Genomic DNA, 11,715 nt, shown 5'->3' with positions numbered 1-11,715 from the left:
AAATTGGGAACAGGTGGGTGCCATGATTGGGTATAAAAGTAGATTCCATGAAATGCTCAGTCATTCACAAACAAGGATGGGGCGAGGGTCACCACTTTGTCAACAAATGCGTGAGCAAATTGTTGAACAGTTTAAGAAAAACCTTTCTCAACCAGCTATTGCAAGGAATTTAAGGATTTCACCATCTACGCTCCGTAATATCATCAAAGGGTTCAGAGAATCTGGAGAAATCACTGCACGTAAGCAGCTAAGCCCGTGACCTTCGATCCCTCAGGCTGTACTGCATCAACAAGCGACATCAGTGTGTAAAGGATATCACCACATGGGCTCAGGAACACTTCAGAAACCCACTGTCAGTAACTACAGTTGGTCGCTACATCTGTAAGTGCAAGTTAAAACTCTCCTATGCAAGGCGAAAACCGTTTATCAACAACACCCAGAAACGCAGTCGGCTTCGCTGGGCCTGAGCTCATCTAAGATGGACTGATACAAAGTGGAAAAGTGTTCTGTGGTCTGACGAGTCCACATTCCAAATTGTTTTTGGAAACTGTGGACGTCGTGTCCTCCGTACCAAAGAGGAAAAGAACCATCCAGATTGTTATAGGCGCAAAGTTGAAAAGCCAGCATCACAACCAAAGAGGAAAAGAACCATCCAGATTGTTATAGGCGCAAAGTTGAAAAGCCAGCATCTGTGATGGTATGGGGGTGTATTAGTGCCCAAGACATGGGTAACTTACACATCTGTGAAGGCGCCATTAATGCTGAAAGGTACATACAGGTTTTGGAGCAACATATGTTGCCATCCACGCAACATTACCATGGACGCCCCTGCTTATTTCAGCAAGACAATGCCAAGCCACGCCCTGCGATGAGGTGGCGACTTGTCCAGGGTGTACGCCGCCTTCCGCCCGATTGTAGCTGAGATAGGCTCCAGCGCCCCCCGCGACCCCGAAGGGAATAAGCGGTAGAAAATGGATGGATGGATGGAATGCCAAGCCACGTGTTACATCAACGTGACTTCATAGTAAAAGAGTGCGGGTACTAGACTGGACTGCCTGTAGTCCAGACCTGTCTCCCATTGAAAATGTGTGGCGCATTATGAAGCCTAAAATACCACAACGGAGACCCCTGGACTGTTGAACAACTTAAGCTGTACATCAAGCAAGAATGGGAAAGAATTCCACCTGAGAAGCTTAAAAAATGTGTCTCCTGAGTTCCCAAACGTTTACTGAGTGTTGTTAAAAGGAAAGGCCATGTAACACAGTGGTGAACATGCCCCATCCCAACTACTTTGGCACGTGTTGCAGCCATGAAATTCTAAGTTAATTATTATTTGCAAAAAAAAAAAAGTTTATGAGTTTGAACATCAAATATCTTGTCTTTGTAGTGCATTCAATTGAATATGGGTTGAAAAGGATTTGCAAATCATTGTATTCCGTTTATATTTACATCTAACACAATTTCCCAATTCATATGGAAACAGGGTTTGTAATTTAAACCTGTGATATCATCTAATCCAGTGATTCTCAAACTGTGGAACGCCAACGAAACAATTCAATATTTAAACACAGTGTTACTGTTCAAACTAAGTGTAATGTTAGTGGACAAAAATATTTCAAATACTTGCTAAATAAAACCTCTACCTTGTTTTTAATGAATACTTAGGCCTGTATTTCAATGTTTGTCATTATGGTGGTATTTGGAGAGCAAAGTGTTTTCTGAGGTGGCACTTGGTGAAAAAAAGTTTGCAAACCACTGTCAAAAGGCCTTGTTAAGGGGGAAAAAAAACATATTTTATATTTTGTTTATGACTGACGCTTGTTGAAATTTGTTTGCAAAAAGTTAAAATAAATATGAATCCAAAATGTTTTACAGCATTCAAAAACCGAAGGACTATGTCCTGTTTGGCTTTGAAGATAACTAAAATATGTAGTTAAACGCTCAAATAATAATATGGTTCTTAAACAGACAGAACAATATTAAATATATATTTTGCCAAGTAAAGTAATTAGCATCCATGTATAAATAAAACTTTTTTAAAATATGTCAGTGTGTCTACCACGACATAAAAAATACCGTGACATGAAAATGTCATATCGTAACATCTCTAATTGAAATATACCTGCAGTGCATGGTTGTCATCGGCCTCTCCTTGGTCACGGCGCCCCCTGGTGGAGCTACGCAGCAACGCCATCTTACGGAAGATCGCTTGTGTCAGCAGAAGTTGGAAGGAGCAGCAGGTGTTCTTCAAACTTGACCATCCAGCCACCATGCAGACCACTTTCCGATCTGTGGGCGCTCTCAAAATGTCGCATGAGGACCGACAAGTGTACCGAATAACAACTTTGCAGGCGCATGCATGTGGAAGTGGCTGAACCACACCGGCGGGGCGGTGTGCCCCTCCAGGCCGCCTGGTGGTCACTATGAAGCCGCGGGGCTCGGTGGGGTGAGCCGCCCCCCGTGGATGCCTCAAATCGTGTCCTGTTTGGGCTCGACTCGCCGCGGAGGATCTGTACTTCGCAGCCAGGCCATGCTTCTCCCACACGGGAGCTCTCACGGACCAGGCGCGATCCGCCGAAGGGTCGCCGCGGTGTCTGGAGGCCTGCAGCGGGGGGCTATAGGCCGCGGTGGCGCTCCGCTTACCGGGTGGATTCCTGGCCAAAAGCTTCCCTCGACACCGGAGCACTGATGTCAGGGCAGAGGCAGAAGGAGTGGAGGCCATGGCGGTGGAAGTGTCCCCGCCGGAAAGTGCCTCTGGGATCGCAGGCAGAAGGGAGGGGATTCGGGGTCTCCGTGGGCTTGGGTCCACCTGACTGACCTACTTGCTGCCGGCAGTGGGAGGAGACAGAGGGGCCGTTTAAGTAGTCCCAACTCTCAACTGGAGCTATATATATATATATATATATATATATATATATATATATATATATATATATATATATATATATATATATATATATATATATATATATATATATATATATATATATATATATACAAAGTTTAGCTAGGTAATTAAAAAAAAATAATAAATATATATATATATATATATATATATATATATATATATATATATATATATATATATATATATATATATATATATATATATATATATATATTTATATATACAAAGTTTAGTTAGGTAATTAAAAAAAATAAAATATATATATATATATATATATATACATACACAAAGTTTAGTTAGGTAATTTAAAAAATAAATATATATAAAAAGTCAGCTAATAGGTAATGGGATTTACTTTATTCCACTTATAAAGCTTTCTAAAAAAACTCTAAAAACCTACATCAAAGTTATATATACATGCTGTAAGGATGTATGTAATGTAGTAACACCTCCTTTTTTCTTCGCGAGGATTATGAGTCATTCTTTATCTAAACCAGTGGTTCTTAACCTGGGTTCGATCGAACCCTAGGGGTTCGGTGAGTCGGGCTCAGGGGTTCGGCAGAGGTCAAAACACACCCGACTCATCGTGTAAATACAAACTTCTCCCTATCGGCGTATTATGGATACGGCAACAGCTGACTGGTTTGCAGGTGTGTAATTTATTGTGAGTTTATGCACTGTATTGGTTTTGTTGTTTGAACAAGGTGATGTTCATGCACGGTTCATTTTATGCACCAGTAAAAAAACATGGTAACACTTTAGTATGGGGAACATATTCATAATAAATAAATGATAAATGGGTTATACTTGTATAGCGCTTTTCTACCTTGAAGGTACTCAAAGCGCTTTAACAGTATTTCCACATTCACCCATTCCAGGGGCGCCGAAAAGGGGGGGTAAAGGAGACGGATTCTAGGGGCCCATGATGGAGGGGGGCCCAGAGAGGCCCCTAATGATGATGAAATTATAATGTTGCCGCTGTGTTAGGGGCCCTGTAAAGATTTTTTTCATGGGGCCCAAAATCCCTAGCGGCGCCCCTGACCCATTCACACACTGATGGCGGGAGCTGCCATGCAAGGTGCTAACCAGCACCCATCAGGAGCAAGGGTGAAGGGTCTTGCCCAAGGACACAACGGACGTGACTAGGATGGTAGAAGGTGGGGATTGAACCCCAGTAACCAGCAACCCTCTGATTGCTGGCACGGCCACTCTACCAACTTTGCCACGCCGTCCCCCACCATTAATTAGTGGCTTATTAACATGCAAATTAGTAATATATTGGCGCTTACCTAGTCATTATTAAGTACTTATTAATGCCTTATTCGGCATGGCCTTATTATAACCCTGACCCTAACCCTAACCAAATAACTCTAAATTAAGTCTTTATTACTTAGAATATGTTCCCCTAGTGTCCAAATAACTCTAAATTAAGTCTTTGTTACTTAGAATATGTTCCCCATACCAAAGTGTTACCAAAAACCTATAACGTTGTCTTGAATTTAATTTTTTAAAAATTTTTTCACTAAAGAAGGGTTCGGTGAACGCGCATATGAAACTGGTGGGGTTCGGTACCTCCAACAAGGTTAAGAATCACTGATCTAAATGGAATATGACAACATCCTTGCAGTCAGCGTCCTAGTGACAGCAGATATTGTACAGTAGGTGGTGTTTTATTATGTTTGTTGGCTCTCATGAAGTCTGCAGTGAGTAGAAATCAGTGATGTTGTTGAAGGAATAATAAAAACATTGTGATGAGTTTTTTAAATAATGCGCCACTGTATGTTAAAAATGATCAAAATACATAAATATTACATTATTTTGAATGTGCCCGTTACTACATTACATATATGCTTTCAGTGTGTATATAAAACCTTGATGAATACATATTTGGATGTTTTTTAGAGTGCTTATAGGCAGAATAGAGCGACTCCAACAGGCTCCATTGTAAGCAGACTTTTGATAGCAGAAAATAACTGAGAAGCACTGGTCTAATGCATCACTAATGTGAAATGAGCTCTTCTTTCGTCTTAGCATGAGGGGAGGTATTCTGATACTTTGTTAAATGTCACATAAATTGCCCAGTTATAGATGAATTAACATTTTCTAAGCCATTTATGATTGTCAAACATTTCTTAACTGCAGTGGCTTGTCGTGTGCTGGTGCGACAGAAGTAAACACAATAACAATGGCCGCTCATCGATCCATGGCCAGTCCAGCCTTGCATACAAACACTGTTAAGTTATGACTACTGCATTGCATTCAGAGTAAGAGCAACTGTCTCCCTCTGTCCATGATCATTTAACAGAAATACAGCGCTGTAGCCTACAATATGAGCCACGACTTGTTAAAATTAATTCAACGTTACACAACTTGGCAAAAAAAAAAAAAAGGGGGGGGGGTGCAAGGGGCAGGTACTCGAAGTGCGCACCCCACATTTGCTACGCTCATCCATATAAGCATGTACGTAACATCATCTTGGCCCTGTTTACACTGCACACCAAATCAGATTTGCTTGCCCTCAAGTGACACAGATTTGATTTTTTTGGGCAGTTTCAACGCTCCAAAGTGCTTAGAATCGGATCTTTTGACATCAGATTCAGGCCACATTAGGAGGTAGTCCCTAATCCAATTGGAATCTGATCTTTTCAAATGGGACTGCAATCTAAACGCAATGTGACCTGAATCCATTGGCGTTGTTAGGCCTATTTTAGGGGGGCTCTAGCCCCCCTAAAATATTCTTAAGCCCCCCTAAATAATTTGGTGTTATATATATACATATATATATATATATATTTTTTTTACAAATACATGCCGACATATTCATTATAAAGTGGCCCGAATATGAGTTTAAATAAATAATCATATAACCTGTCATTATTCACTCAGTTTCCCCTCACTTCATAGCGTAAGGTAGAGAGCCCCTTTAGTGCGTCGGTATCCAATCCATTCCACTTGTTCATATAAAAAATGCCCACATCACTCAAAATCCAGTCCACATTTTCTCTGCAACCTTGCTTGCGGTCCTTCAGGTGTGCAGCTTTGAAGCACACAGCGCTGCAGAACAAGAACGGATGTAAAATGGACATAAGAAACTTTTTCAAGAAAGTAAGTATTCATCACTGCTTGTAGTAAAATGTATTAGCTCCACTTTACACCAGGTCTGTGTTTGACAAATAAAAACCTGTCTGCCACACCATAGACAACTTCTGTGCACGTCGTACATTTGTTGTTTTGCAGGCAAAAGTTACATTCCCGCTCAAAACAATGCTGCTACTTAGTTAGCTAGTTCGCCTGAAATGCATCATGAAGGTCTTGGTTATTTATAAAGCTAAATGCGCACTCTTTTTTTACCATTTTCTATCTTTGGGGTTACTTCCTTCTGGAGCATTAGCTGTGTTTCTCACTTTACACATGGAGGAGAACAGGAGCTGAGCTCATTCACGTATGACTATCATCAGTAGATAATAATAATAATCACTCCACAACCCCTATTGACCTGTGGGAGTCAGGGCAGAGGAGCACAGAAAGTGAGAGGGGAGAGGCCTCTACTGGAAAGGTGAGTAGGAGAATAGTAATACATATAAATAAATATTTAACTTTTTTTTTTTTTTAAATGGCTTATCGATAAGCCATTTGTTTTATTTATTTCTGGGTGGATCATATTGACTATTGGTCCTCCTAATTGTCAATCATTCTGGTGATGTTACGCAAGGACATTATATATATATATATATATATATATATATATATATATATATATATATATATATATATATATATATATATATATATATATATATATATATATATATATATATATATATATATATATTATATATATTATATATATTATATATATATATATATATATTATATATATATATAATTTATTTATATAATAGATTGTATTTGTAATCTACTTTACATTTGATTCCAAATCTCAAAGTGCTACAGAATTACAACCATTGGCGTTGACAGAGTTAAACAACTTGCACTGAGCCTAGTCTATAAAATCCGCTACACCTCCCTGATACCGAAGTACATGTCAAACTACTTACTTAACGTAAATGACCGCCATAACCACAACACCAGGGGGTGCTCCACTAACCACGTTAAACCCAGATTCCGAACTAACAAAGGTCTTAACTCATTCTCTTTCTATGCCACATCAATGTGGAATGCGCTCCCAACAGGTATAAAAGAAAGGGCATCTCTATCCTCCTTCAAAACCGCAATAAAAGTTCACCTCCAGGCAGCTACAACCCTAAACTAACACCCTCCCCGGATTGCTAATAATCAAATGTAAACAATCAAATGCAGATACTTTTTCTTTTGCCTTCTGATCTCTCTCTCTCTCTCTATGTCCACTACTTGATGTCCATATCCCCCCCCTCCACACCCCTGATTGTAAATAATGTAAATAATTCAATGTGATTATCTTATGTGATGACTGTATTATGATGATAGTATATATGATAGTATATATCTATATCATGAATCAATTTAAGTGGACCCCGACTTAAACAAGTTGAAAAACTTATTCGGGTGTTACCATTTAGTGGTCAATTGTACGGAATATGTACTTCACTGTGCAACCTACTAATAAAAGTCTCAATCAATCAATCAATCAATCAGGCCTATTTTGGCGTTGTAATAAATAAATAAATAAAAAATGGCTTATCGATAAGTCATTTGTTTTATTTTATTTTATATATATGATCCACAACATCCTCTAGTATACCTTTAAGTCTTTCATATATACAGGTATATATACACACACACACACACACACACATGTATGAAATACTTAATATGTATATATATATATAAAAGAAAAACCCAGACACCATCTTTGTAGTCATTTTTCTCCTGCGTGGACTTCCGTCTTCCTTTACAATGAGTGATGCTGCACGAAACCTTGAGTCTGCAATTGTAAATAATTTAGTTTTTAAGTTTTGTGTTTCTTGTAGAATCTATATAAAGTAATATACATTAGCCTATTGTTAAAATAATGAAAAAAACATCATTAAATATATTTGTTTTATTGTATTGCTACATTAATAGCTGTTGTATTATTATAGGATGGCTTGTTAAACATTTCATAGGATTTTCAGAGGGAGGAAAAACCAAGACATTTAAAATAAAATGTATAATGAATAAATACATAAAAAGAAAAAGAAAAAAAATGGTTAAAAGCCTTCGTCCCGGGGAGCATTTTATTTTGTCCCGTGCATTTTTAAAAATAATAATAACAATGAATAATTTCTAAGTCTTTGTTAGCCGTTTGTGACGTTTTGTGCTTGTGCGCTAGGTTCGCTCGCATCTTGTGCATCTCCTGGGGGCTAAGCACCCGCTGTCCTTAAAAGCTAGTGACGCCCCTGTATATATATATATATATGGCGTGCAGTTGAGAGTTGGGACTATTTAAACTGCCCGCCGTGTATATATATATATATATATATATATATATATATATATATATATATATACATATATATATAATTTTATTTTTTTACAGTAATAGGTAAATCACAGTAAAATACTGTGATTAAAATATACTGTAATATTACAACAAATGACTAAAAATTACAGTACCCTTATAAATTACAGTACTTAACTGTTATTTCACAGTAAATACTATAATGAAAATGTAACAACATTAAGAGCAATGGTTGTAAAAATTACGGTATTTTTTAACATCCTACATCCATTTTCTACTGCTTGTCCCTTCAAAATAAAATACTGGAATCAAAATGTACTTCAAAATTAAAACCAATAACTGTAAAAATTAAGAGTAATCAAAATGTACTGTGACATTACAACAAATGGCTTTAAAAATTACAGTACCCTTATTTTTCACAGCATGTAAGTGTTATGTCACAGTAAAATACTGCAATCAAAATGTACTGTAATATCACAACAAAGTATTGTAAATACAAACAAATCCGTAGACTCCACAGCATAAAGACTCAGGAGTTTTACAGTTCATTTCCTGATGCGAGCAGGACCCCATTGTTTATAATTTTACACTTTTTGAACAATTTTATGTCATACTGAATTCTGCAGTTTTTATTCACTGTAAGCTATAATCAACAAAATGAAAAAAAAAAAAAATTCACTCTGTGCAGTGGCGTTTTGTTTCAAGGGGGCCACAAGGCCAATTGGTTGGGCGGGGCAGCGTTGTCTCGGGCGCCGCGGATTTGGGGGGGGGGGGGTGGGAGGAGGGGATCCCCTTTTTTGTGCTCAGCAGGTCAGGATGTTGGAAGAAGTTACATAAGTAACACATTAATTATGAATGCAGGTCTGCAAACTACAACAACATACCAATTGTTGAAAGTAGCAACATTTTAGATTCTTCCATTTTGGGTAAGCCCACACAAGACAAGCAGTCTGATGAGATGTAACGCAATCAATTGCTTGTTGTTTTGCACTCCCCTCATCCATCAGTCTGTCCAAAGTATCAGCGGAAGAATCCAGGCGAACGTGTCACAGAGCTCGTAACACTGTTGGACTGGTTTGTCCGGCCCACGAGCAAAGAGAAAGAAAATCAGCCTTGTTGTCAACACCGCAGGTCACATGACCTAAGAAGCCATGCGGGCTGGCGTGCAAAAGGAAATACAGGCGTGTGTCTTACGACTCGGACGATATTTACTAGGGCTATGAATCTTTGGGTGTCCCACAATTCGATTCAATATCGATTCTTGGGGTCACGATTCGATTCAAAATCGATTTTTTTTTCAATTCAACACGATTCTTGATTCAAAAACAATTTTTCCCCGATTCAAAAGGATTCTCTATTCATTCAATACATAGGATTTCAACAAGATCTAGCCCTGTCTGCTGACATGCAAGCAGAGTAGTAGATTTTTGCAAAAAGCTTTTATAATTGTAAAGGACAATGTTTTATCAACTGATTGCAATAATGTAAATTTGTTTTAACTATTAAATGAACCAAAAATATGACTTATTTTATCTTTGTGAAAATATTGGACAGTGTGTTGTCAAGCTTATGAGATGCAATGCAAGTGTAAGCCACTGTAACACTATTGTTCATTTTTTAATTTTTTTTATAAATGTCTAATGACAATGTCAATGAGGGATTTTTAATCACTGCTATGTTGAAATAGTTACTAATATTGATACTGTTGTTGATAATATTAATTTTTGTTTCACTACTTTTGGATTGTTCTGTGTCGTGTTTGTGTCTCCTCTCAATTGCTCTGTTTATTGCAGTTCTGAGTGTCGCTGTGTCGGGTTTGGTTTTGGAACTGGATTGCATTGTTATGGTATTGCTGTGTATTGTTTTGTTGGATTGATTAATTTAAAAAATAAATAAATACAAAAATAGATTTTTTAAAAATGAGAATCGATTCTGACTCGCACAACGTGAGAATCGCGATTCGAATTCAAATCGATTTTTTCCCACACGCCTAACATTTACCTTTTTCTCTTGTGCAGCTCAGACTAAAGTTCCTTTATGAGGAAAAAAAACCCCAAAACAACCTCCGAGCCAACAGGGGGCAGTGTTGAGGATTTTTAGTGAAAATACAACACATACTTTTTGTAATCATCGGTGTTATAAAATAATTATTCACAATTATATACACAAAGTGCACCGTTGGCCTGCGTGTATTCTCCATTTTTGCTTGATTAGCTTAGACCAGTGATTCTCAAACTGTGGTACAGGCAATTTATTTTCCTATATTCAAACACAGTTACTGTTCAAATTGTGTGCAATGTTACAGTGGCCAAATATATAAAATATAATTGTTAAATACAACATCTGCCTCATTTTTCATGAATACTTAGGCCTACTACGCTACTGTGTTTTAATGTTGGTCATTATGGCGGTAGTGATGTGCGATACTACTGATTTTCGGTCCGATTTGATACTAAGTAAAATTCAGGCTGGCATTGGCGATACCGATCCGGTACTTTGTGCAATATCTAAAAAAAAGAGCAAAAAATCAGAATGTAATGAGAAATGCTTAACATTTTAAACTAATAAATAATAATAATATACTAAGTCACATTTAACACGAATATATAATATCTGTCTTTCGCATTTAAAAAGAAAATAATTAAAAAAATATCAAAATGGCCCCTCAGACTTGACTTTTCAGTATGCAGCCATTGGTGGAAAAAGTTTCTGATCCAAAATATTAGACGCTATTAAAATAAAAATTAAATGTACTTAAAATATAAACACATCTTAGTTAGGCAATTAAAAAATTACAATATTAACTTATGAATTCATTTGAAAAATGACAACAACAATAATAAACACTGTCAAATGTGTAACTGAACATTAACATTTTTGTACAGGCATCATTTTTGACACACTAGGTTATGCTGTTACACAACTGTATTATTATTATTATTTTTCTTCTATTCTTACTTGGGGGCCGGTGGGGGAATGTAAGGAATAAGAGCAACAAATCTGAATCAGAAACTAATAATAATAATAATAACATACTTAGTCATCACTAAACCAAGTTTTTGTCTTTAAATATATATATATATATATATATATATATATATATATATATATATATATATATATATATATATATATATATATATATATACATATACACACATACATATATATACACACATACATATATATATATATATATATACATATACATATACACACACACATACATATATATATATACATATATATATATATATATATATATATATATATATATATATATATATTATATATATATATATATATATATATATATATATATATATATATATATATATATATATATATATATATATATATGTATATA

The 11,715-nt window shown here is 36.5% G+C and overlaps 1 protein-coding gene across 1 annotated transcript in view; it reads right to left on the bottom strand.

Moving 5' to 3' along the window:
• The window catches only part of mgat1a (alpha-1,3-mannosyl-glycoprotein 2-beta-N-acetylglucosaminyltransferase a), a 31,858-nt gene extending 29,081 nt beyond the window's left edge, over nt 1–2,777 (bottom strand). The window contains 1 exon segment of the mRNA XM_062064154.1: nt 2,123–2,777. The gene's annotated coding sequence lies outside the window, so the exon portion shown is untranslated.
• Between the last annotated feature and the right edge of the window lie 8,938 nt (nt 2,778–11,715).

The sequence above is a fragment of the Entelurus aequoreus genome, linkage group LG11 (genome assembly GCF_033978785.1).
Source record: "Entelurus aequoreus isolate RoL-2023_Sb linkage group LG11, RoL_Eaeq_v1.1, whole genome shotgun sequence".
In the NCBI taxonomy this organism is placed as follows: Eukaryota; Metazoa; Chordata; class Actinopteri; order Syngnathiformes; family Syngnathidae; genus Entelurus; species Entelurus aequoreus.
The sequence above is the reverse complement of the archived record's forward strand: the minus strand, read 5'-3'. Positions and strand labels throughout refer to the sequence as shown.